A 27,356-nucleotide genomic window follows, 5' to 3' on the forward strand; every position below is an offset into this window, starting at 1 on the left:
AAACCCTTGACTCCCTTCCGAAACCTGCTTTTCTACTGTATGTGCTTTCCACTTTACACTTACATTCACCTTTAGAATTTGATGAGAGATATATAGCAATCTATTCTGCTGCTTCTCCTGACACCACATTCTCTAACCTGTTTCAGTAGCTCGTTACAAGGTTCGTTCTTGGATAGCCATTAAATGTCCAATTAAAGGTACAAATGGTCTCAAGCCAAAGAGAGGTCAGAAAATACAGCAAAAATTCATGAGAAGTCAGAGGGTTGGGAAACTTTAAAATACCAACAGAAGGCAACTAAAAAATCATTAAGAAGGTGAAGATGGAATACAAAAGTAAGCCAGACAATAATATAAAAGAGATTACCAAATGTTTCTTCGATACATAAATTGTAAAACAGAGGTAAGAGTGGATATTTGACTGCAGGAAAATGATGCTGGAGAGGTAGTAATGGGGGGGGGGCAACAAAATGGCAGATGAACTAAATGAGTATTTTGCATCAGTCTTCACTGTGGAAGGCACCAACAGTACGGCAGAAGTTCCAAGTGTCAGGGTTCATGAAGTGTATGAAGTTACCATTACTAGGAAGGAGGTTGTTGGGGAACTGAAAGCTCTGAAGGTAGGTAAGTCACCTGGACCAGAAGTTGTACACCTCAGGGTTCTGAGAGAGATGGCTGAAGAGTTTGTGGAGGTATTAGTAATGATCCTCCAAGAATCACTAGATTCTGGAATGGTTCTGGAAGACTGGAAAACTGCAAATATCACCACTCTTTAAGATGGGAGAGAGACAGAAGAAATGAACTGTAGCCCAGTTAGTCTGACCTCAGTGGTTGGTAAGATGTTGGAGTCAAATGCTAAGGATGTGGCTTTGGGATACTTGGAGACATATGATAAAATAGGTCATAGTCAGCATGGTTTCCTCAAGGAAAAACCTTGCCTGACAAATCTGTTGGAATTCTTTGAAGAAATAACTAGCAGGATAGACAAAGGAGAATTGGTTGATGTGTATTTGGATTTTCAGAAGGTCTTTGACAGGGTGCCACACATGAGGCTGGTTAACAAACTATGAGCCCATGGTATTACAGGAAAGATTCCAGCATAGATAAAGCAGCAGCTGCTTGGCAGGAGGTAAAGAGTGGGAAGAGAGGGAGCCTTTCTCTGATTAGCTGCTGGTGACTAGAGGCATTCCACAGGGGTCTGTGTTAGGACCGATTCTTGTTACGTTATATGTCAATGATTTAGATGGCAGAATTGACGGCTTTGTTGCAAAGTTTGCAGATGATACAAAGATAGGTGGCGGGAAGGTAATTTTGAAGATGTAGAGAATCTACAGAAGGACTTAGATAGATTAGGAGAATAGGTATATGGTCATGCACTTTGTTAGAAGACATGAAAGGATTGACTATTTTCTACCTGGAGAGAAAATACAAAAATCTGAGGCACAAAGGCACTTGGGAGTCCTTGTACAGGATTCTCTAAGGGTAATTTGCAGGTTCAGTCTGTGGTGAGGGAGATAAACACAATGTTCGTATTTAGTTCAAGAGGACTAGAGTATAAAAGCAAGGATGTAATTTGAGAATTTTAAAAGCACTGGTGAAGTCTCACTTGGAGTATTGTAAGCATTTTTGGGCCCCTTATCTTGGAAAGGATATGCTGAAACTGGAGAGGGTTCAAAGGAGGTTCATGAAAGTGATTCCAGGATTGAAAGGCTTGTCACATGAAAAGCATTTAATGGCTCAGGCCTTGTATTCACTGGGATTCAGAAGAATGAGGGGAGACCTCATTGAAACTGATCGATCGGTGAAAGGCTTTGATAGCATGGATGTGGAGAGAATGTTTCCTATGGTGGGTGAATCCAAGACCAGAGGACACAGTCCTAGAATTGAGGGATATCCTTTTAGAATGGAGATGAGGAGGAATTTCTTTAGCCAGGGAGTGGTGAATTCTTTGCCACACGCAGCTGTGGAAGCCTAGTCTTTACATATACTTAAAGTAGAGGTTGATAAATTCTTGATTGGTCAGGGCATGAAGGGCTACAGGTGGTGGGGGGTGGCATGTGATTGGGGCTGACAGAAAAAATGGATCAGCCATGATGAAATGGTGGAGCAGACTTGATGTGCCAAATGGCCTAATTCTGCTCATATGTCTTATGGTCTTGTCATCTAAGACGTAATATACAAACCTTCCACTAAAATACACATGACTCCACAATAACTGTCCACAGCTATTCATTCATTTTATTAAATATATGTAAAATTATTCAATTTATTATTTACAATCACACATATAACTATAAGGAATAAGGATGGTTGTACTGATTGACAAGAACATAACTGTGCTGAAGAGAGAGAAATTCACCCCATTAATCAAATATAGTATCTTCTGAGGTGGAACTGGGGAAGAATAGAGGTAACATTGTACAGCTGGGTGCATTCGACATGTCACCAAAATGTGGGAGAGGAGCAACCTGCAGGGGAAAACCTGAGAAGTGCAAAGCTACAGGATCTTTATAATGGAAGGTGTTAATTAACCGCCTGTAACTGGGAGAGTAATATTAAGGTGAGGCTGAATGGTTCCCAATATGCACCCAAGATTATTTCCTCACTCAATCCACTTCTGCTCCGATGTGGAAGTGAATATTTTAGGATCTAGTGGTAGGAATTAAACATAGAAACATAGAAAATAGGTGCAGGAGTAGGCCATTCGGCCCTTCGAGCCTGCACCGCCATTTATTATGATCATGGCTGATCCTCCAACTCAGAACCCCGCCCCAGCCTTCCCTCCATACCCCCTGACCCCTGTAGCCACAAGGGCCATATCTAACTCCCTCTTAAATATAGCCAATGAACTGGCCTCAACTGTTTCCTGTGGCAGAGAATTCCACAGATTCACCACTCTCTGTGTGAAGAAGTTTTTCCTAATCTCGGTCCTAAAAGGCTTCCCCTCTATCCTCAAACTGTGGCCCCTCGTTCTGGACTTCCCCAACATCGGGAACAATCTTCCTGCATCTAGCCTGTCCAATCCCTTTAGGATCTTATACGTTTCAATCAGATCCCCCTCAATCTTCTAAATTCCAACGAGTACAAGCCCAGGTCATCCAGTCTTTCTTCATATGAAAGTCCTGCCATCCCAGGAATCAATCTGGTGAACCTTCTTTGTACTCCCTCTATGGGAAGGATGTCTTTCCTCAGATTAGGGGACCAAAACTGCACACAATACTCCAGGTGTGGTCTCACCAAGGTCTTGTACAACTGCAGTAGTACCTCCCTGCTCCTGTACTCGAATCCTCTTGCTATAAATGCCAGCATACCATTCGCCTTTTTCACCGCCTGCTGTACCTGCATGCCCACTTTCAATGACTGGTGTATAATGACACCCAGGTCTCGTTGCACCTCCCCTTTTCCTAATCGGCCACCATTCAGATAATAATCTGTTTTCCTATTTTTGCCACCAAAGTGGATAACTTCACATTTATCCACATTAAATTGCATCTGCCATGAATTTGCCCACTCACCCAACCTATCCAAGTCACCCTGCATTCTCTTAGCATCCTCCTCACAGCTAACACTGCCACCCAGCTTTGTGTCATCCGCAAACGTGGAGATACTGCATTTAATTCCCTCATCCAAGTCATTAATATATATTGTAAACAACTGGGGTCCCAGCACTGAGCCTTGCGGTACCCCACTAGTCACCGCCTGCCATTCTGAAAAGGTCCCATTTATTCCCACTCTTTGCTTCCTGTCTGCTAACCAATTCTCCACCCACACCAATACCTTACCCCCAATACCGTGTGCTTTAAGTTTGCACACTAATCTCCTGTGTGGGACCTTGTCAAAAGCCTTTTGAAAATCCAAATATACCACATCCACTGGTTCTCCCCTATCCACTCTACTAGTTACATCCTCAAAAAATTCTATGAGATTCGTCAGACATGATTTTCCTTTCACAAATCCATGCTGACTTTGTCCGATCATTTCACCGCTTTCCAAATGTGCTGTTATCACATCCTTGATAACTGACTCCAGCAGTTTCCCCACCACCGACGTTAGGCTAACTGGTCTATAATTCCCTGGTTTCTCTCTCCCTCCTTTTTTAAAAAGTGGAGTTACATTAGCCACCCTCCAATCCTCAGCAACTAGTCCAGAATCTAACGAGTTTTGAAAAATTATCACTAATGCATCCACTATTTCTTGGGCTACTTCCTTAAGCACTCTAGGATGCAGACCATCTGGCCCTGGGGATTTATCTGCCTTCAATCCCTTCAATTTACCTAACACCACTTCCCTACTAACATGTAAGTTGGGTCAAGTCAACCAAGTGTTTGTTTGGGAACATTTTGGAGTTAGAGATCATAATAATCTTAAAATTCAGGCTGGATACAGAAAATGAGAATGAGCAATCCAAGATCAAGACCAATTTCAACACAGTGAGAGTGAATCTGACCTAAAAGTTGACAGGTAAAACTGCACAGGCAGCCTTTAAGGAAGAGATGGTAACACTCAATGAAACAATCTCCATAAGGGAAAAGGAAGAACAAACAATTTGAAGCGCTCCGGATGACAATGGAGATGCAAAGGAAAAATGTGACATCTGTCAGATTGTAAATAGCAGTCAGAATCAGGCTGAAGGGAAGAATCAGAAGGGAAGTGACAATAAAAAGAGAGCAGATGCAAAGAGTTTAGCTGCCAAAATAAATGGGAATATAAAGGTGTTCTGTCAGCATATAAACAGTAAACAGGTAAATGAGCACATCTATCTTCACTGTGAAAAGGGTGCTCTCAAAGAAACAGTGAAAGAGAAGATAATTGAGACATCTCTTAACTAAAATTCAGCTGCATTAGAAAAGTTGGCTTGAGCAACAGACACAAAATATTGCAGCCACCAAAAATGGACGTGATGCATCCGAGAATTTTGAAGAAACAATGAAGGGAAATTGTGCCACACTGACCACAGTTTTCCAGTGCTCTTTGGCTGGGTTTGTGCCAGAGGATTAGAGTAGCAAATGTTACTCCCTTATTCAATAAGGGCTGTAATGATGAGCCCAGCAATTACAGGTCAGTCAATTTAAATTCAGTGGTTGGAAAGCTTTGAGAAATAATGATCCAGGACAGGAAGAAACTAGATTAATAATGCAAGACAGCATGGATTTGTTCAGGGCAAATCGTGTTTCACCAATTTGATAGAATTTTTGATGAGGTAACATATAGAGCTGATGAAGGTAATGCAGTAAATATGGTCTAAGTGGACCGACAGAAGGTTTTCTCCTGGCTGCCACATAACAGGCTTAACAGCAAAGGTGAAGCACATGGCAAAAAGTAGGCATTGATGACATGAACACGTATTTGGCTGAGTTAATGAAGGATATCTGAAATGGAATAAAGTGAATAATGGCATTGGGATCATTGTTTTCTTGTGATCCATGCTAATGACAGTGACACAAGCAGAAGTAACAATTTCTAAGTCCACGGAAAACATTAAACTTGACAGCATTTTAAACTGCAGCCGGATATAAACAGGATCATATGGCATGGCAGCTGAAATTTTATGTGGATGAATGTGAGGTGTTACATTTTAGTTGGAAGAGTGAAGAGAGGTAATGGAGAATAAAGGCTAGTGCTCAAAACTAAACAGAGCAACCTGAGGATATATAAGCACAAACTATTTTAAGCAGCGGTAAGAAAGCAGTGAGTACAAGACCGGGGTTTATCAATAGAGGCAAAAAGTATAAATGTAAAATTATCTTCCTGAACTTTCTTAAAACACTGGTCTGAAGTAATGCGTATACTGAAGACTCTGAGTCCATATTCCCCATAAGTTGTAATGACCTATGTGCACAAAACTCTTGTTCGGTGCAATTTTTTGCCCAGTGACAACAACGTGTGCACACTGAAGAACTTCTTCAATGAAGACAGTATAAATAAGCCAGACAAACCAGCGCAAACTTCACATTGTCAAAACCATCTACATCAGAAATCAAAAAACAAATGTGGTTGTGAAATATACTTAGTATGCTTAAATATACTCAATGAGGTAGAGAGTGACAATGTTTTTGCTCAGTTTAAATTCCTTTGTGTGCTAGTAGTAAAAGATGTGTGCGCACACATACGCTCACACCTTAAAGGGAACGTTGCTTTGAGTAGGTTGAGAGAAGGTCTTTGAGAATGGTTTCCAGGATTGAGGAACAACAGTTCGAACTAGGGAGAAACCAGAAACCTTCCTCTTAGGAGAAGGGAAGGTGAGAAGTGATTTGACGTAACTTTATAAAATGATGAAGGACCTGGGCAGAGAGGACTGGGAAATTGTCCCAGTCATGGACGATTTGCAGACAAGAGGCAATATGTATAAAATGAAGAAGAGAATTGAAAGGGACATGAAGAAAATCTTCCTTATCCACTGTGTAGCTGGAATCTGGAATGCACTACTCGCAGACATGATGGAGACAGGCTTGAATAGAGAGTGGATAAAAAGATGTGGTGGGGGAAGATTTGCAAAGCTACAGAGAAAGGACAGGTGAATGGAGTTTGAGAGTTGCTTGGGTAGAAAGCCAGGGCAAGCAGGATGGTCTGAGCGGCTTCCTGCGTTATTACCATTCTATGTTTCTATAAATGAACGTACTCATTTTTTAATCCTCTGTCTTTGACACAACAGTATGAACCAGGCTTCACAGTTTGGATATTAGCTAGATAATAACTAAACCCAGTGAATGATTTTTCTAATAGGCCTCAGAATTCTCACAACTTGTATCACTGAATTATTTTATCATCAAAAAAATTCAACTTCTAAAACTTAACGGAGACCAACAACTCATTAACAACTATAGTTTTGCAATAATTGATACACTTATGATGCAATGATTAAATTTATGTGTTAGTAACCATAAGGATGGACTAACAATCCAGACACCTGAGTTAATAAACCACAGAGCTGGCTGTGGTAGTTTAATTCAGTTAATAATCTGTATTTAACAAAAAAAAAAGCTGGTCTTGGAGGTTTTAACAAGAAAACTATTGGACTGGTGTAAAAATCATCCTGTACACTTATGTCCTTCAGAGGAGGAAACCCACTGTCATCACCCAGTGTGGCCTTGACATGACTCTAGCCTAGAGAAAATGGTTGACCTTCAGCCTCCTTTGAAATTGTTTAACAAGCTAACTTGTTCAGGGACAATTAAAGATGCCCTGAAAATTATCCATTTGTTATAAAACATTGTAAGGTATAATTTACAGTATCTATATCCTCTGCTGAACATGAAAGATCTCTGCCTTTCTTGCCATACAGAGCACTGAGCCATTATCATACATGTAAACAAGGGAGCATTACACAAGGGATCTTCAATTTCTTTAAATTGCCCCTTCAAGGCATCACATCTTCCCTCAAGGTACCCCATCTCTCTGGTTCAGGCCACACTGTATGAACAGGTACTTAGGTACTGTGCCTCTCTCCAAGATCTGTACAATCTCCTTCATTTCAATTGCACCAACTGAATTAATTGAAATTGCCCCACGCTCCCAACAGCCCATTTCAAGTCTGCCACCTTTCACAATCCTGCTAGATCTCAGCATTAATTTTGCTGTTTGTGTTAGATTTGGTTTTCAGGTGTAGGCTGGTGGGGAGGCAGATTTTAAGAACTATCATTAACCACTAATATGCTTGTTTTGCATTATCATGATTGTGTAGGATGAGTTAAGTAAAATCATTCATCATACGAGTTACAATTACACAAGCTCACGAACTACAAGCCGAAAATTAAAGCGGGCTCTGCACTGTGAAAACACTTTGCTGGCAAAGTCCACTGTGATATTTGACCAAAGTAAGAATTTCAGGTGGCCAGGAGCAGGGGAGTCATTAGCTCAGTGCTAGCTGTTCAAACTGCAACACATAACCCAAGGACATTTGGACGAGAACATCGGGCGCAAAAATATCAATTGCTTTGCTACCTTGAGGATTGGGAGATAAGGATGAAAGGGGACAAGGTGGATGAAAATCACAAGTCACAGATATCCTAAGGACAAGGTCTGATTAGGACAACAAAACCTCCCATCCTGGTCTGAACTGCATAGGAAACAATGCTCTCTGATAATCAGAAGCTCAGTTCAAGATTCTCCCTTGCATGTTCTTAATAAATGAATGAAGACTCGCTAGATTTGTACCTTTGGATTCCTAGTGGCGAGTTGTCCACTACACTTTATCCTTTATCAGATGACCTGGAAGTCTTCTACTATCAAAACAATCATGTAGCCCACTTCTGAATTGGTCACTGCTTCAGATTATGATTACTTTCACCAAAATCCACTGTATCCTGGCTCACAGAGCTCATTGATTACTGTTTGCTCTCCAGGATATCTCACACAGAGATCAACAGATATAATATAAGTGATTTTGCATACTTAAATCATCCTGCTTAATTATATTATCAAAGAATAAACATGGTAGGAATTGGGTATTGGCTGCTAGCACATTTCTAAAACCTACATCTTGACCAACTTATACCAAAGGACTACACCTAAGACAAACAGATATATTCATCTGAAATCTGGAGAGATAAAGGAAAGTGATAAACTCATAAACTGTGTTGTGGTCCAGACATTTCACTCTATATTTTCAATAAGTCAGTGTCACTGATCTCCAAACATGTTTGCCTCTCAAAGCTGACTTCTACTCCTTAGTCCAGCAGCTAATTATTTCTTGATCTCTGTGGCCACCTTAGTAAAGATGCAGATGCCTCTCCAGTGGTCTTCCTAGACATTCACAACTTGAATGTCCCAGGATCTTGGCACTATCTAATACTGAAATTCTTTGAAGCACTTGCTTGTGCTGGAGAATTCATTCAATCCATGCCATGAATAGAGTGACAACTCCAGACGAGTACCATCAAAAGTAATAGGACCTAATTATCTGTGATGGAAACCCAACAGTCTATCTTCTTCATAACTAACAGAATCTTTCCAGCAGTTATTACTAGTTCACTTTGTTTCAGTGGAAGGTGCTGCAGATATTCTCACTGTATACTTTGACCTGGAACTTGCAGGTAATGAACACACTGCTCATGAGTAATAACAATGCTGCCGATATTCTGTTGTGAACTCTCTCTGCAGGAGTGCTGTAAATTCCATTTAATACATCCAATGATTCGGAGAGGAGTCAATGCAGAGGAGTTTTGATGCCTGTCTGCTTAAACTGGGTGCGAGGTTGGATTGCTCTAAGTGCCAAGCTGATTTGAAGAGGTTGAGAATGGCCTCGGGCTGGATGGCGAGATCTAGGCCCAGAGTGTATAGCTGTGGCAGGGCCCAGGTCGTAGTGTGTGGACACTGGCCCGGATAGACTGGAAAGGTAGGGTGTCAGGGCAGGAGGTGGGTTGGGCCAATTCCATTCACACTTCTGCGATGTCCACTCCTCTCAGCGCGGTGCTGAGGCTGTAAGACGGCTCCAGCTGCCACGTGCTTCATGTCTGCAAGCTTCACGGCGATTTTCCCCACCATATATGATGAACTTCGACCAAAGCTTTGGGGCTGTTCTGGCTGCTCCAGGGACTCAGGTCTATGGATTCAAATTGGGTTGGAATGCTGTTGCTGGCTTCCATTGTTTGCATGATTTGTGTTTTCTTTTCTCTTTTTGTGCACATTGGGTGTTGGTCTTTCTTTTTTTTAATTAGGTTTTTCCGGATTTCTTGCATTGTGGCTGCCTGTAAGCAGACAAATCTCAAAGTTGTATAACTTATCCATACTTAGATACTAAATGTACTTGGAATCCTTTGAATTTTATCTCTTCACTTTCCGATTCCAGTACATGGGCAGTGCACCCTTGGAACTCTCTTGACGGTTTACTTTCACCACACAAGGTTACAGTCTGCCCGAATACAATGGCAACCTTTTATTAAGGATCTGCAATCCCAGTGTTGTGCCGTTCCCATTCATCTTGCATGAGTGGTCCAAGCATGGGTGGCTGCCATTACTACCACAACAAGGTTTTGGACATTTTCCTTCCTCCCTCCCAAGCCAAATCCTTCTTAGTTTTGGCACTGCTTTTCTATCACAGGCATTCATAGCACCAATGGAACTCAACCTCAAAGAAGAACACACCTCCATGATTATCTCAGGAGTTTTGTTCCCTGCATACAACTCAGGGTTGTAGCTTCAGTAAAACAGTATTCCAATGGCCACTGTCCTTCCATCTTAGTGACTATCCCATATACCCACCCCTTCCAACCCCTCAACCCTAATGTACAATCTAAAATGTTCAAAATAAATCTATTATCAAAATACATGGATGTCAACAGATACAACCCTCAGATCCATTTTCTTGCAAGTATTCACGGTAAAATACAAGGAAACACAACACTGTTAAATAAAAAATTACACACAAGCAAAGAAAAACAACCAATGTGCAAAACACAACAAATTCTGCAAATGCAAAAAGAAAAAAAACAATAAAAGTAGATAAATAAGTAATAAAATGCCGGCTGGTGGCGCAGTGACATCAACGCTGGACACTGGAGCGAAGGTTCCCGAGTTTGAATCCAGTCGGGCCGCTCCTGGGCATGTTTTCCCTTTTCCATCCCTGCCGGGTTGAGTGTTGAGCTCGCAACTCGGCCTCATAAAAAAAAAACTGCACTGTGAGAAGGACATGGGGGACCACTCACAGAATCTTTCCTCCAAGACAACCACTTGAAAAAAAGTGGTTGCCAAGGCTCTGGTAGAGTATGGCACACACACAAAAAAAAATAATAAATACTACTGAAAGCATGAATTGCAGGGTCCTTGAAAGTGAGCCCATAGGTTGTGGAATCAGCTCAGTGCTTGGATCCTCTCATCTGCAAGCTGACAAACCAGGCATTTCTGCAGTAACCAATCTTCAAAGGACCTTCAAGCCAGATCTTCAATCTGACCCCACACTCTCCCTTGTCTCTTCTCACGCCTGTCTGACCAACTGAATAAGTCACTCTGAAAAATCACTGAAGGTCCTAGTTTTAAATGTCCTTGTGGGCCCTCTTGTGCATGGTCTGTGATGCTGATGAACTCAGATATCTCTGGTTCTACGACTGGTTGCCTTCCTCTTTTCACGGCTTGTTGATTTTTGTCCATTTCCTGTTTTTGCCTGGTAATATTATTTGCTCTCAGGCGTACATTTAGGCAGTGCAGGCAATGCAGTTGCCCATACCTCTCTATCTCACCAAAATGTCTGCAATTTTCACAAACTGTCGTCATTATCACTCTCTCAAGAGTCCTGTCACCTTTCCCTTTAACTCAATTACTGCCTTGCGACTTCCACAGCTATAATATCCCATCCTCTTCACCAATGTAGATCCTTCATTTTCTCACTTTCTTCAGAGTCAGAAAAAGTTACAGCAGGGAAACAGGGCATTTGGCCGACTAAGTCCTCGCCAACCATCAACCACCCATTTACTCCATCACATTCAATAAAATTTAATCAAATTTTTTAATCTCCTCACATACCCCATCAATTCCTCCTTGATTGTACCCACAACACTAGCAAGGATCATAGATTCTAAACAAACATGCCTGTGTTTGACAGATAAATATATAAATGTAAACAAGAGAAATTCTGCGGATGTTGGAAATCCAAGCAACATACACAAAATGCTGGAGGAACTCAGCAGGCCAGGCAGCACGATGGAGAAGAGTACAGTCGACGTTTCGGGCCGAGACCGTTCAGCAGGACTGGAGAAAAACGCACAATGAGTCAGAGTTACAAGGTGGGGAGAGGGGAGGAGGAATCGCAAGGTGATAGGTGGAACCGAGAGGGGGGTGGGGGTGAAGTAAGGAGCGAGGAAGTTGATTGTTGAGAGATAAAGGGCTGGCAAAGGGGAAATCTAGTAACAGAGGACACAGGCCATAGAAGAAAGACAAAGGGGGAGGAGCACCAAAGGCAGGCAAGGAGAGAAGGTGAAAGAGGGAAAAGACGATGTGGAATAGAGAAGGTGGGAGGCATTACCAGAACTTCAGGAAATCAATGCTCATGCCATCAGGCTGGAGGCTACCCAGACGGAATATGAGGTGTTTTTCCTCCAACCTGAGTGTGGTCTCTTCACAACAGTAATCCTGCATTCCATTGATGAGATACCAGAGACTGCGGATGCTGGAATCTGGAGCAACAATGTGCTTGAGGAACTCAGCAGGTCATGCAGCACCTGTGAGGGTGAGGCGGGTGGGGAGGGGTGGAACAATTATTGATGATTCAGATCAAAAGCCTGCATCAGGACTGAGAATGGAGACAGGAGACGGGGAGTGGTGAGACAGGTCTCTGAGGTGATCAGTGCAAGGAGGAGGGGTGCAAGATAAAATGCCAGGTGGAGGAGGGGAGCAGGGGTTGAGTTGGTAGACAGTTACAGGTGAACGTCAGATGAAGTAACTTACAAATTGTTCGAGGAACTCAGTGGGTTAGGCAGCTATCGAACAAAATGGACAGTCAATATTTTGTGTTGAAGCCTTTCATCTGGACTGAAAGATAGACTTCTGTTCCAAAAGACATGAAGACGTCAGAGATTCAAGCCAAGCTTCTATTACTGATGACAAATAGTGATGGCTGATACAACATTATATCGAAAGTCATACCCATTGGCACATATTGTTCCTTAAGGTATATAATAAGGGCTGTGTGCCTTTCCAAAAAATCAGTCAGGCTCATTGTCTAAGATTTCCTTTTTGAATTGCACGATGATTACTCAAGGTGGGTTTTTTTTCACTTTCAGATGTTCTGCTCTCTCCTTTCATAAGGACATCAATGTTTGTGCTTCGGATACTAAGTTTTTACAACAATAATGCCCAGCACATGTACTATCTCCCATCTTAGAAAAAGGTATGATGTTTGCTACTCACCAGAAACTGGCTTTGTACATTTTTTCCAAAGAATCATTTTATAAAAATACTCAAAGAAATCAGCTAAGAACGTTTTAAAGTAAGTTGAAACAGCATGAGTGTCTTACTTCATGCCTGCCAGATAGTTTGAACAGTGTCTCTTCCATCAAGTCTCATGCAGCCACTATTCAAGATTTGCTTTTGGGCTAAAATTCAATTCACAGTACAACTTGAGTTCTGGTAGATTATCTTTGTATCATTTATTTCGGTGTTCAGAAACAAGAAGAAATCAAGAATCCCTCATGAAATGTTCATCCTAATTTAACCAACCACACTTTCAGAGTGAGTCATCTCCTCATCTTCCCTCTCATTCTCTGAGTTGCATCTTTCGGCATCATCTCACATTTGTTCGCTCAGATCAAGTCACGATATTTCTCTCATTCAACATTATGAGGGTCTCAAACCGGGCTCACCACAAACAAAGCCCATTTCAGCCTGGCTCCTGAAAAATTCCTTTGGATCTGAAATCAATACAAGGGGATTTTCATTCTGTGAAAATTACCTAACACAGCTGAAAGAAGTGAAAAAAACATAGCAGCTGTTATAGCTTCATTAATTTCAAATCAGAATTAAAAAGCAAAGCAATGTTCTTCTTTTCTTGTATGTTAAACACATAACAAAATCTCCTAAGTAAGACTTTACACGTTTAGCATTCAAATTACAGTGAAGTACTTTAATGAAACTTTGTTTATCAAGGCAGGTTGTTGTTACTGCTTGAAGTTTAAATTTGAAAATAATAGCTTCATTTTTTTCAATTTTCTGTCATCTCAACACAGCGCTAAATGATAACATCTTGAATTTAAAATGTTATTTCCAGATTATGGGTCAAAAGCTAATTATTGCAATCATATTTAAATGTTGTTGTCATCACCAATAATAAATTAAATAACTAAAGTAACTGGGCCCAGAACACATGCACTCCTAGGATGCAAACATAATTTATTTTGCTTGTTCACAAGGGGACCAACATAGTCCCTGTCACCACGCTGTTCTGAAGTCTGAACAGAAAACTGTTATTTTTATTCAGAATTGGCTTATACGTGGCAGATATTCATCATTTTGTAAATTGTATGTTTGAATTCCTTACTTACAAGATCAATCGCCATTCACAATAGAGATGTTAAAAGTCAATCAAAACTTTAAGCAGACAACTGATGATATTTTCACATTAGTAAAGCAATTATCCCAAAGTTACGACTGTGTTTCACATCCTTCCGTTATTCCAAACTTGTCTGTCTCCCACATCACTACAGTGCAAAGGGAAGCTATGCTCTTCTAGGTTGATTACACACTGCCACAGTCATAAGCAAAATTGGCTCCAGGGGACTCACTTCAAAGGTCTCCCTTGTCTGAGTTTGACTACACACTGCTGTAGTTATCTTCATCTGGATGTTGTCTTTAACCCTTAGCCTACCACAAATTCCACACTGTGACCACACTTTCATTGTAATGAGTAAGAATAAAAGTTTTAAAGGTATACAAAAGGAAAAAAAGAGACTAAAGAAATTTACATCCTAACTTGTGCCTCTGGTAAGTACTTTCTGATGCATAATTTTTCATTAGGCATCTCATTAGCATGCAAATCAAATGCTGAATAATACATTTTTAATTAACCTAGCTAAGGTGCACACCAAATACATGGAGAACCACTTGATCACGTATGCTTTTTCAGTGAAATTTTGTTTTCTTGTCCTAAGTTGTATGGGGAGGGGGAGATATTAACAAACCCTTAGAAATATGAAAATAATTTGCAACTTTGTCTCCACAGTGGGAAAAGAAAGCTGACCAATCATCATATATCCTGACCTGAACGCTTAGCATCAGAGTGTGAAAAAACAATATAAATTATTCAATCTTGTGATGAATTATGAAAGTGTGGAGGCTAAACCACTGTCATGATCAATTTTAAACAGTGCAACGCTGATAATACAGCCTGGCATTAATGCCCTGACCCAGTCAGCAAAGTACGTGTACAAGGCCACTCAAGGGATACTGGCCATTATTCCTCAGTGGTTGGGCACTGTGAACATAACCTCTGACCAAAGGTAATTACATCACAGTGTGTAGCCTATTAACAAAAGGCAATAGTCAACAACTTTTAACATGGACATACTCCTTCACGAGGAATACCAACTCCATTCTTCTCCCTGGAGGGCACAGCCTGATTTACAATGTGTTTTAAGCAGACTTTGTTCTTACACCTTCATCTACCGCACAGATCTGCTTGAAGAGTAAAGAACGGCTGCCTCAACGGCTTGCGTTTGTGCTCTTGCTAGGGTTACATGGTCTGTTTAGCACATCTGGAGACATGACGGTTTTCAATGGGTTTGGATTTAAAACAAACTGTGTGCTCTGTCACATAAAAGTTAATGAGCTTTAGATTGCATATGTTGTTTCTGTTTTTTTTGGAAAATTACATATCTGCAACTTAATGTAACACAATAGTTATATTACTTTTTCTCTCCAAGTCTTATAATGTGGGAAAAGTGTCAGAGCATCTCCTCATGAACTTAACTCTTTACTACAATCACAGTTAATTCACATCTCCAAACCACCAAATGGACAATTCACATTGAAAACACAAACTATCCTTGGCAAAAACATGATGAATCAATTGTAGCAACACACATCAAAGTTGCTGGTAAACGCAGCAGGCCAGGCAGCATCTCTAGGAAGAGGTACAGTCGACGTTTCAGGCCGAGACCCTTCGTCAGGACTAACCGTCTCGACTTCACCACACCTTCTTCCAATTCCAACCTCACTTCTTCCGAACGCTCTGCTCTCCACTCCCCCCGCACTAATCCTAACCTTACAATTAAACCCGCCGATAAGGGGGGTGCTGTTGTAGTCTGGCGCACTGACCTCTACCTTGCTGAGGCACAGCGACAACTCGCGGATACCTCCTCTTATTTACCCCTCGATCGTGACCCCACTAAGGAGCACCAGGCCATTGTCTCCCACACCATCACCGACTTTATCCGCTCAGGGGATCTCCCATCCACTGCTACCAACCTTATAGTTCCCACACCTCGCACTTCCCGTTTCTACCTCCTACCCAAGATCCACAAACCTGCCTGTCCTGGCAGACCTATTATCTCAGCTTGCTCCTGCCCCACCGAATTCATTTCTGCATACCTCGACACGGTTTTATCCCCCTTTGTTCAATCCCTTCCTACCTATGTTCATGACACTTCTCACGCTCTTAAACTTTTCGATGATTTTAAGTTCCCTGGCCCCCACCGCTTTATTTTCACCATGGATGTCCAGTCCCTATATAATTCCATCCCCCATCAGGAAGGTCTCAAAGCTCTCTGCCTCTTTTTGGATTCCAGACCTAATCAGTTCCCCTCTACCACCACTCTGTTCCGTCTAGCGGAATTAGTCCTTACTCTTAATAATTTCTCCTTTGGCTCCTCCCACTTCCTCCAAACTAAAGGTGTACCTATGGGCACCCGCATGGGTCCGAGCTATGCCTGCCTTTTTAGTGGCTTTGTGGAACAATCTATGTTCCGTACCTATTCTGGTATCTGTCCCCCATTTTTCCTTCGCTACATCGATGACTGCATTGGCGCTGCTTCCTGCACGCATGCTGAGCTCGTTGACTTCATTAACTTTGCCTCCAACTTTCACCCTGCCCTCAAGTTTACCTGGTCCATTTCTGACACCTCCCTCCCCTTTCTGGATCTTTCTGTCTCTATCTCTGGGGACAGCTTATCTACTGATGTCTACTATAAGTCTACTGACTCTCACAGCTATCTGGACTATTCCTCTTCTCACCCTGTCTCTTGCAAAAATGCCATCCCCTTCTCGTAATTCCTCCGTCTCCGCCGCATCTGCTCTCAGGATGAGGCTTTTCATTCCAGGACGAGGGAGACGTCCTCTTTTTTTAAAGAAAGGGGCTTCCCTTCCTCCACCATCAACTCTGCTCTCAAACGTATCTTCCCATTTCACACACATCTGCTCTCACTCCATCCTCCCGCCACCCCACTAGGAATAGGGTTCCCCTGGTCCTCACCTACCACCCCGCTAGCCTCCGGGTCCAACATATTATTCTCTGTAACTTCCACCACCTCCAACGGGATCCCACAACTAAGCACATCTTTCCCTCCCCTCCTCTCTCTGCTTTCCGCAAGGATTGCTCCCACGCGACTCCCTTGTCCATTCGTTCCCTCCCCCCATCCCTCCCCACTGATCTCCCTCCTGGCACTTATTCTTTTTTAAAAGTTAGTCCTGACGAAGGGTCTCGGCCTGAAACGTCAACTGTACCTCTTCCTAGAGATGCTGCCTGGCCTGCTGCGTTCACCAGCAACTTCAAAGTGTGTTGCTTGAATTTCCAGCATCTGCAGAATTCCTCCTGTTTGCGTGAATCAATTTTATAATGTTTTGCACTCTTGTATTTGTTAAACAGAGTTTCAATTATAAGGAATAGCAAAAGTTACCAAATAAAGAAGGTGCATTGGTGGAATAAAGCAGCAGTATATACTTGTCCAGTATCCTGGGAAAACTTACTACTGTACCTTGGGCAGTGAGTGATGTGATGAGCAGAATAAATAGCAACAGTTCATTCTGCAAACCATTAAGTAATTGCCATTTTCCATCACAGCATAGAATGCTTCTAATAATTAAGGTGCAAGCATGCAGAATTTGTTTCCAAGATTAGGAGAAAAGTGAAGGCATTTCCCTCCTAACACATGCACTTCAACATACAATTCCCATTATGTTTGTTGATTTTGACAAGGCATGGTGCTGCCGGACTTTCCGAAAACATTACATTTTACAAAAAGAGCAATTGCTTCTGAGCATGACTTATAAATGAAATATTTTCTTCAAAGTGATTAGAGTTAAATAAATAATGAAAGCCACATTTTTTGTTACATACTGGAGTATATTCATTTGGCAGTCAAAATCCACCTATTATTGTAAATGAGGAACAAAAGCAATTTGTTTTCATCCTCCTGCAAATTACATTGCTTTGGAAAACATATGCATTAATTTATATTTTTTGATTGAAAGAGAGAAGTATTTATTCTGAGATCGGGTTCTAAAATTTGGTGAGGACAGCCTTGTTGCAGCTTATTTCACCTTGAAAAAGTTTATTCTTAAGGCCCAACCTCCACAGATCTGAAACAAAGACATTTTCCAAGTAAGCTAAATTAGTAGACTAGTATCCAGAGACCTGGACAATTGATCCAGAGACAAATGGTCATATGCCATCATGGCAAGCTGAGTGTTTGGAGGAACTAACATGGAAAAAAGATGCTCATACCTTACTTGCGACTATGGGACTAAATGTTCATTGCAAAAGGGCACCTGGTCCACATGTATATTGAGATACATTCTCGCTCTTACCAGCCTCCCCTACATCCGACCACAAGGGTGAAATAAGCTGCATCAAGGCTATCCTTACCATGTTTTAGAACCTGAATATTTTCAGAATACTTCCTCTCTCTTCATCAAAAATATAAATGAATGCACATGCTTTCCAAAGCAATATAATTTGCAGGAACATAGAAAAACTAATCGCTTTTGTTCCTCATTTACAGTAATAGGTGGATTTTACATGCCAAGTGAATATACTCTAGTTTGCAACAAAAATATAGTGGTGAGCTATTTAGATCATGAAGCAGTTTTAGATGGACCAAAAAAATGGAGAGTTTATACAAAGATAACATTATTTGGAGCCTCAGGTACAAAGCTAATCAAAATACATTTATAAAAATGATGATGACTCCATGGCTGCCATTTGGATTCCTATCCCTAAGAACTTGAGCAAGCTGAATCATTGGTATGCAAGGGCTCTCAATGCCAAGAAAAATGTGACTTAGAGCTTTACAGCTGAATTCTGTATCAGAGATTGGGGCAATACAGACAGAGTTAACTGCAAAGTACTGATTTTGCTCTCCCATTCCTTGGAAATAAAAATTAAGAAACTTTAATTTTCATGCTCCCTGGTAGCTCAACAGAAGGTGTAACAAAACGCAACATATGATCTCTAAATTAGACTCATTGAGCTGGGTCAGTCACGCTCCTATGAGAAGTTGTGCCAGTGTTTTCAAACCAAAGATGAGGTCATTGGTCTGGCTTCTTTTTCTGGATTAGAACACAGTGACTCTGCTACTACAGATTATGAGGCGGATCAGCGTTTGATGAACAGATTGAGCCAAGGGTGGGTTCTGTTCAGACTGTTCAATAGTTGTTGCTTTACCTACCATAAAGCACAAGAGTAAGTATGCAATAAGCAATGCTATGCAGATACAGTGTGGTGAGAATGGTTTATTGGGAAAAATCATGAGGAAATGCGATTGCTCCTTGAGCTGGCCCAGAGTTAATAGGTTGAATGTATTCCTTCTAATTTGGAAGGAAGATATGCAATTTGCAGATAGAGTTTTGCATCGTTTTGCTGAATTGAGCATGGAAAGTGACAGTAAGTGCTGCTCTCTACCTTCAGCATATGTAGCAGTAAGAAGCTTGAGACTATAAATACTTTAAAATGTTGTCAATGGCCAACAGCTTGCACAGATTATTACATAATTTACAGACTAAAATGGATGTAAATAACATCCATCAAAGCACTTCACAGCAGGTTGTGGGCCTGGCCTACAGTATGTAGGAGTTTATGAATATTAACACTGCCTTACATTTTAGAATTCAAACTGGAGACAAGGGTAAGAGTGGAAAAGAAAGAAAAGGAACATTTGCAGAGTTTGCTCTGCTACAAGGCCACACCTCACCCAGAGGTACAAAATTGCACTGCCCACTCATTCTCATTAACCCATTTTGTCCACATTTCCACCTTCCGCCTACCCACCTCAAACTGCAACCCACTTAAATCTGAGGCAATCTGCAATGGCCAATTAACCTACCACCACGCATGTCTTTGGAAAACAGAGGAAAATTTGGCTTTGGAATGTAGGAAGAAACAGAAGGAAATCACATTTTTGCAATGGAGGAGGAAACTGCAGCAGCCTGAGAAAACTCAACTGGTCACAGGAAGGGTGCGTGTGTAAATTTTACATGGACAGCACCCAAGGTCAGGATTGCACCTGTGAGACAGCAGATCTATTGATTGTGCCACTGTATTGCTGTGCACTGAAGTAATAGATAACAACATGATTACAAACCACACCCTTTCATAAATATCCTAAACCATGGCACCTACATGGGGAAAATTAGTTAAGCTGTCACTGTTAATTAATAACTTCACAGTTGGGATTTTTTCTTCAAGAGCAGAAACACAGCACTAAATTGGACTGTTGTGTTCTTATAGGAATCCAAAGACATTATTGAAAAAGTACAGAAATCCGAAGAAAGCAAGATCACTTCTAGAAAACAACAGCATTGTGAAATAAGAGGCCATAGTTCATGTCAAAGATTTAAAAGTTATCCATCAATAACACCGCCAAGACCCAGTCTCTATTCATGCCCAAGTGAAACTGAATTGCAACAGGAACGAGAGCTTAAGGTGATTTTATGCCTACCTAATGAAGATGGAGAGGCTTGTTGGACATCCCAACAAGTAATGCTTCACTGATATTAACCAACTCTTAACTGACTGGACAGTCAACTTGTACAGTTCATAGTCCATTTAACTTAATTCTACACTGAGCACAAGAGTGGGTTACTGAAGGAGATGAAATGAATTAACAGTGACCTAATTAATTCATTGCTGTAAGCAATTGACTGTTCATCAGCAATAGATTGATTCTGGAAAAACTGCCCATCTCTGCCTTCCCTTCGACAAAGACATCTTCAAAAACCTTAGATCAGGGGTTCCCAATCTCAGATCAATGGACCCCTGGTTAATGATATAAAAAATGTTGGGAACCCTCGCCTTAAATTCAAATGTAATTGCCCTAAGCATGACCTCAATGATGGCAGCCTGTGCACATAAGTTGTATCTGATTCACAATGTGGCAGTCAACAACTGCCCCTGCTCTAAGTTCCACATACCTCTCATCCTTGCCCTTACCAAACAGTCAACTGCTCTGTCATATCTAAGCACCTTCCAAAATGATGATTCTGCTGATTTGAAACATTCCTTGCATTCTCACAGGCAGCCTCTAATCCTCTAATTCAGCACTATCTTAATCTTCACTCATCACTCTCCCACTGGTAGCCACAGTTTTAGCCACAAAGCCTTCAATGTCCAGAGTTGCCTGTATATGCCTTCCACGCTGTGGACTTTTATCTTAACAGTTTTCAGTTAGTGACATTGTGCTCTGTTGAACAGAACATTTTGGGCTGAGTCCTATTGGCTGGTTGAGATAGAAAACATAGAAAATAGGTGCAGGAGTAGGCCATTCGGCCCTTCGAGCCTGCACCGCCATTCATTATGATCATGGCTGATCATCCAACTCAGATCCCTGTACCAGCCTTCTCTCCATACCCCCTGATCCCTTTAGCCACAAGGGCCATATCTAACTCCCTCTTAAATATAGCCAATGAACTGGCCTCAACTGTTTCCTGTGGCAGAGAATTCCACGGATTCACCACTCTCTGTGTGAAGAAGTTTTTCCTAATCTCGGTCCTAAAAGGCTTCCCCTTTATCCTCAAACTATGACCTCTCGTTCTGGACTTCCCCAACAACCCCAACATCGGGAACAATCTTCCTACATCTGCCTTACAGCACTAGTGGCCGAGGTTCATTCCCGACTTTGCCTCGCCATTACTGTATGGGTTTTCTCTGAGTGTTCTGGTTTCATCCCCCATCTTAATAACGCACAGGTTGGGAAATTGTCAGTACCAATGTAAATTGCCCTCATGTGTAGGTGACTGGGGTGCTGAGATTAATATGGGAAAACTTAAATACAATTTGTGCAGGAATAATGTAAATGTGCACTCAATAGCTGGTTGACAGACCTGTTTCCTTGCTCTTTGATTACCTCTGGTCTGGATGAATGAGTGCTAGTGGAAGCCATTGCATTCTTCCAATTTACCTCTTCCCCATTCATCACTGGTGGTTGATGATCAGTAATGAGGATAAACTCTCTCCCACACTAGTACTGGATGAGATATTTTACTTCCCAAACCAGACTCAATGCCCCTCTATCAATCTGTGCATATTTTTTTTCTCTGCAGCAGTAAGAGTAAATGATGCAAAGGCTACGGGGCATTCACTTCCATAACTTATAAAATGTGACATGACTGCACCCATACCATAAGGCAAGGACTCACAGACATGCTTCACTCTTCAATGTTGATTCTACTGTGTGAGTACAGTGTCTGACATCACCATTTCGTTTACCTTTTGAAAGCCACCTCACACCGCTTTGAAAGCATTTCGCAATCCTAAAAAGGACTGCAACTGTGACATGTCCTTTGGCTTTGGGGTATCCACCACTGCTTGAATATTCTCAGCATACTTGTGTCAACTTTGTGCGTCAATGGTGTGACCACAATAAGTGATGCTTGGTTTAAAGTACTCACACTTCTTGTAACATACATCAAAGTTGCTGGTGAACGCAGCAGGCCAAGCAGCATCTATAGGAAGAGGCGCAGTCGACGTTTCAGGCCGAGACCCTTCGTCAGGACTAACTGAAGGAAGAGTGAGTAAGGGATTTGAAAGCTGGAGGGGGAGGGGGAGATGCAAAATGATAGGAGAAGACAGGAGGGGGAGGGATAGAGCCGAGAGCTGGACAGGTGATAGGCAGAAGGGGATACGAGTGGATCATGGGACAGGAGGTCCGGGAAGAAAGACGGGGGGGGGGTGACCCAGAGGATGGGCAAGAGGTATATTCAGAGGGACAGAGGGAGAAAAAGGAGAGTGAGAGAAAGAATGTGTGCATTAAAAAGAGTAACAGATGGGGTATGAGGGGGAGGTGGGGCCTAGCGGAAGTTAGAGAAGTCAATGTTCATGCCATCAGGTTGGAGGCTACCCAGACGGAATATAAGGTGTTGTTAGGCCCCACCTCCCCCTCGTACCCCATCTGTTACTCTTTTTAATGCACACATTCTTTCTCTCACTCTCCTTTTTCTCCCTCTGTCCCTCTGAATATACCTCTTGCCCATCCTCTGGGTCACCCCCCCCCCGTCTTTCTTCCCGGACCTCCTGTCCCATGATCCTCTCGTATCCCCTTCTGCCTATCACCTGTCCAGCTCTCGGCTCTATCCCTCCCCCTGCTGTCTTCTCCTATCATTTTGCATCTCCCCCTCCCCCTCCAGCTTTCAAATCCCTTACTCACTCTTCCTTCAGTTAGTCCTGACGAAGGGTCTCGGCCTGAAACGTCGACTGTGCCTCTTCCTATAGATGCTGCTTGGCCTGCTGCGTTCACCAGCAACTCTGATGTATGTTGCTTGAATTTCCAGCATCTGCAGAATTCCTGTTGTTTGCGTTTAAATATATTTACAATATTACTGAAATATTAAATACACATCACCTGTGAGTCATGAAAACCACTGCGGATGAGAGAGAGCTCAGCAATTCACGATGGACTTTTGACTAAAGAAAATCAGGAGGGAAAACTATCTCTCATGTAGAAATGATGGAAACTTCAATGTATGTTTTACATGGGTGCATCAAAAGGAATTGGAATCTTAAGACATCACTTAAGTGATAGCATTCCATTTCAGTGCTTCAGAACACATCCACAAGATGAAAACAGCAAATACTGTCGCAACCTCAATGTCAACAATTGTTTGATAGGATTTTACACTCTATAATTACAAATTTTCTGCCTGATTGTTTCCAGTGAATATCAGTGATTAATTTTTGATCTGTTTTAATCCAGACAGAATTTTTTCATATATTCAGAGAGCAATTGTCTTAAGCTTCACACACAGTAGAGCTTATTAAAAATTACCTATTCTTAATGCATACAATCCAATTAACTAAGTGCCTTTTGAAAAAGTGTACTTTTAAAATTTCAACAAATTCTGTACCTCAGGCTGTGTATAGGAAAACAAAGGAGTGTGACTTCCCACTGAAAGTTTCAGTAATCAGTGGACTCGCTTGGCTCTCTCAGTACTTTCACTGACAAAACATTCAAGTAAAAAATGCCATTTCCAATTCAACAATAGAAGGAAACCTTCAGCATATTGACATGCAATGTTATAAACCCCAAAGGTGACAAAAGTGACATTTTGGACTACAGTTATGCACAAGGTTATTTTGCACACAATTGACTAGGCTGTCAACACTTTGAAACACTTCAGAAGACGTTGGATGGTCATGTCATAAAGTAATTCTACAATATCTAAAATCCAAGCAGATGTACAGTGGCTGCTCGGTCCCCATTCAGGGTCCTCAAGTTGCTGTAATTTATATTTATTCGGAGTACTATTTTTAGATGCTTCTGACTAACAAACATAAAAATTATCGGAGACACACAAGAGACTGCAGATGCTGGAATCTGGAGCAACACACAAAATGAGGGAGCAACTCAGCGCGTCATTTAGCAATTATGAAGGGGAATGCACAGTTGAAGTTTGGACAGCCCTCAACAGATGCTGCCTGACTTGCTGAGCTCCTCCAGCATTTTGTGTGTTGCCTCATAAAAATCTACGGGCCTCCATAATAAGGTCCTGGTCCAAATTCAGTACCATTCACCATGCAGGAACAGAAATGTCGAGGATGATTTTCTGTTGTGGATTTTCAGTGCTGGACTGCTTGCATCATTGCAACTCCTACCGCGAAACTTGGATGTGTTACACTGCTTTTTGTCAACGCTACAATCTCTGGAGCTGAGCAGAATTACAATCACTTCTGGATTGAATCAGGCTACCTCAGATATTCAACTGGCCAATTCCAGACATTGTATCACTCTTGCCATCTAACACAGTTTCTACTCCATTTGTGTGTGGAATGATGTCATTCTTCGTGCTGCAGCATTGCCAATGAAATGAGCATACACTGCTTGAAGTAATCTCTGCTGTGGACACTCACAGCAAGCAGATTTGAATAATTCTTCTCTTCTTAGTTTGATTGATAACCTCTCAACTTCAAGTTCCCCTTACGACAACACTATTCTCTCCCTGCCAACACTCTCATTCCTCAACCTCCAGAGGCCTGGTCCCAACCTTTCTCTTCCTCCCCACAAAGCACCCATCTCTTGCCAGCTGCCAAACAGCGCCACCCTATTCAAGGTTCCCATCATCCCCGTTGACAGCACTCTCCATCTAGGCTCTCTGCACTCCTTGAACCCCCACGTTCCCTGCTGCCCATGACAAAACACACATTAACTGTTTGCCATAGAGTCTATTACAAAGATCAAGACAGACATCAGTTTCCGGTTCAACGTCCTTTGTATCGCTGCAGACATTTTAATATGGAGTAGTGCTAAGTAAAGAGGCAGAAGTCTGAGTTTGTGACACTGTCTGGTAGAGAGTAGTTCAAGGTGCTTTACACATGCCCTATTACCAGAATACTCAACAATGACCAAAGCAATAGAATTTAGGACATACTTAATTAGTTCAATGAGCATAAACAGTGCGTTAGAGAATGAAGGTGACAAAGCAGAGTGCAAGTGTTTTTAGAGAGTTATGCCCATCTCAATGAAATTAATCAAGTGACTGTGAGGATCAGAATCTACGGTGCAATTAAAAAAACTCCGCTCAAATTTCCGTTAGCACGTTAAGATGCTTACACACAACAAGAATATGCAGGAATCTCCCAGCGTGGAGCACTCTCTCCAGGTTTGTAGGGTTTCTGCTGATTCTATCTTCTATATCAGGCTCTGTTCCTTTTCCTATTGTACATAGACTATCAAAATTCAAAGTGAGTTTATTATCAAAGCACCTATATGTTACTACATACTGTCTGGAGATTCATATCCTTGTGGCCATTTACAGGAAAATAGAAGTACAATAGGATTTTACAAAAAAATGATACATTGGCAGATAAAGATTGACATAAAACAGAAGACAGACTGTGCAAATTAAAAAACATAAAACAGAGAACATGAGTTGTGAAGAGTGCTTGAAATAGAGTTTGTAAGTCAACGAATTAGAGTGGCCAAGTCTACACAAACTTCTAAGAAAATAAAGGTGCTCTTGTGCCTCATTAGTGATGACACATGTGCTGCACCCAGCACAGATCGTCTGATATGTTTGCACTAAGGAATTCTAAGCTACTGATCCACCTCCATTCCCTTAATGAGTATCGGCTCATGGACCTCCAGTTTTTCCTCCTGTTGTTGATAATCAGCTCTTTGGTTTTGCTGACATTGAGTGAGAGGTGGTCATGGGATCACTCAACCAGATTTTCAATCTCCCTCCTGTATACCGATGTGTCACATTCTCTAATTCAGCCAACAACAGTGGGTTGAAGTACTACAGTCAGTAAGAAGGAATCTGACAGCAGTTTACTATTGGTTGTCTTGTAATTTTGTTGCATTACTGCTTTTTATTTTTCCAAAGAGACTTGTAGTTCTGGCTCTTCCCATTACAAAGGAATTTTGTTTTTCACCTTTCCCAGCATGATTCCTTTTCAAATACTGTGCAAATTTCTCCCACATTAATTGGCGTAGTGATGCAAAAGGAAAAATTCACAACCGGGTGATATTCCGTTAACAACTACACACATGAATATATGTAAAGATAAGGTGTCATGTGACCAAGAGTTCAGGAGAAGTTTAAATGGGATTTGTTAATCTTAATGTTGAATGGTTCATCAGAACAGGTTCCAACCAATGAAATCAATTCCATCCTTTAGCACAGATTGTGTGCATTTCCCACTTGCTATCTGGCTTTTGTTGGACAAAGGCAGCAAGTTTGAAACATTCACACATGTGAAGTCAAATGTGGAAATCACAAACTTATTTGGCTACAATCCATATTGTAGACTCTATTCAAGTTTAAACTAAAACCTGTTTCAACCACAACTAGATCTAACCCAAGGTAAGTCAGAGAACTGACTTGACAGATTTAGTCGGGTCCCATTAGGCTCAGGTGAAGTCACTCTGCTTGTACCTGTCAGAGTACTCCACTGTTCGGTTCAAGCAGTGAAGCTTAATCGTGCTGTGATTCCCTCGCCAAGGACAAGGTCTTATATCTTGCATTAGGTTGTACAGTGTACAGAGACCACAACCCATGAATGAGAGTAGGGATGGGGGGGGGGGTTGCAAAAAAGGAAATCAAAGGGAAGCATAAGCTACTTCTGAAAATTATGTTTATTGGGCTATTTAAAAATCATCCTTGCTTAAAAAAAGGTAATTCTGAATTTTTAAGATGCTTATCAAGTTCATTTTTAAATAACTTTCTTCATTTTAAATAGTTTAACATGAAAGACACTTAAAGAGCCCTGCAGCTTTGTTGGGTGGTAAAGCTGAGAGGGTGTTTTGTCAGGGGTTAAAGTTTTTTAAAAATTTTCATTGGCAGGGCTGGTATCTTTAATATTCAAGTTCAAGTTTATTGTCATACAACTGTACACAGGTACACTGCCAAATGAAACAACATACCTCCGGGCTAAGATGCATAACACTACATTTAACTCATATATAACACATAAGGTAACATTACCACAAATAAATTTACAAATAACAAGG

The 27,356-nt window shown here is 41.5% G+C and overlaps 1 protein-coding gene across 9 annotated transcripts in view; it reads right to left on the reverse strand.

The window, feature by feature from the left end:
* The window catches only part of dmd (dystrophin), a 1,998,855-nt gene that overhangs the window by 639,088 nt on the left and 1,332,411 nt on the right, over nt 1–27,356 (reverse strand). The gene's annotated exons all lie outside the window — the stretch shown is intronic.

Source organism: Mobula hypostoma, chromosome 6, assembly GCF_963921235.1.
Source record: "Mobula hypostoma chromosome 6, sMobHyp1.1, whole genome shotgun sequence".
Classification (NCBI taxonomy): domain Eukaryota; kingdom Metazoa; phylum Chordata; class Chondrichthyes; order Myliobatiformes; family Myliobatidae; genus Mobula; species Mobula hypostoma.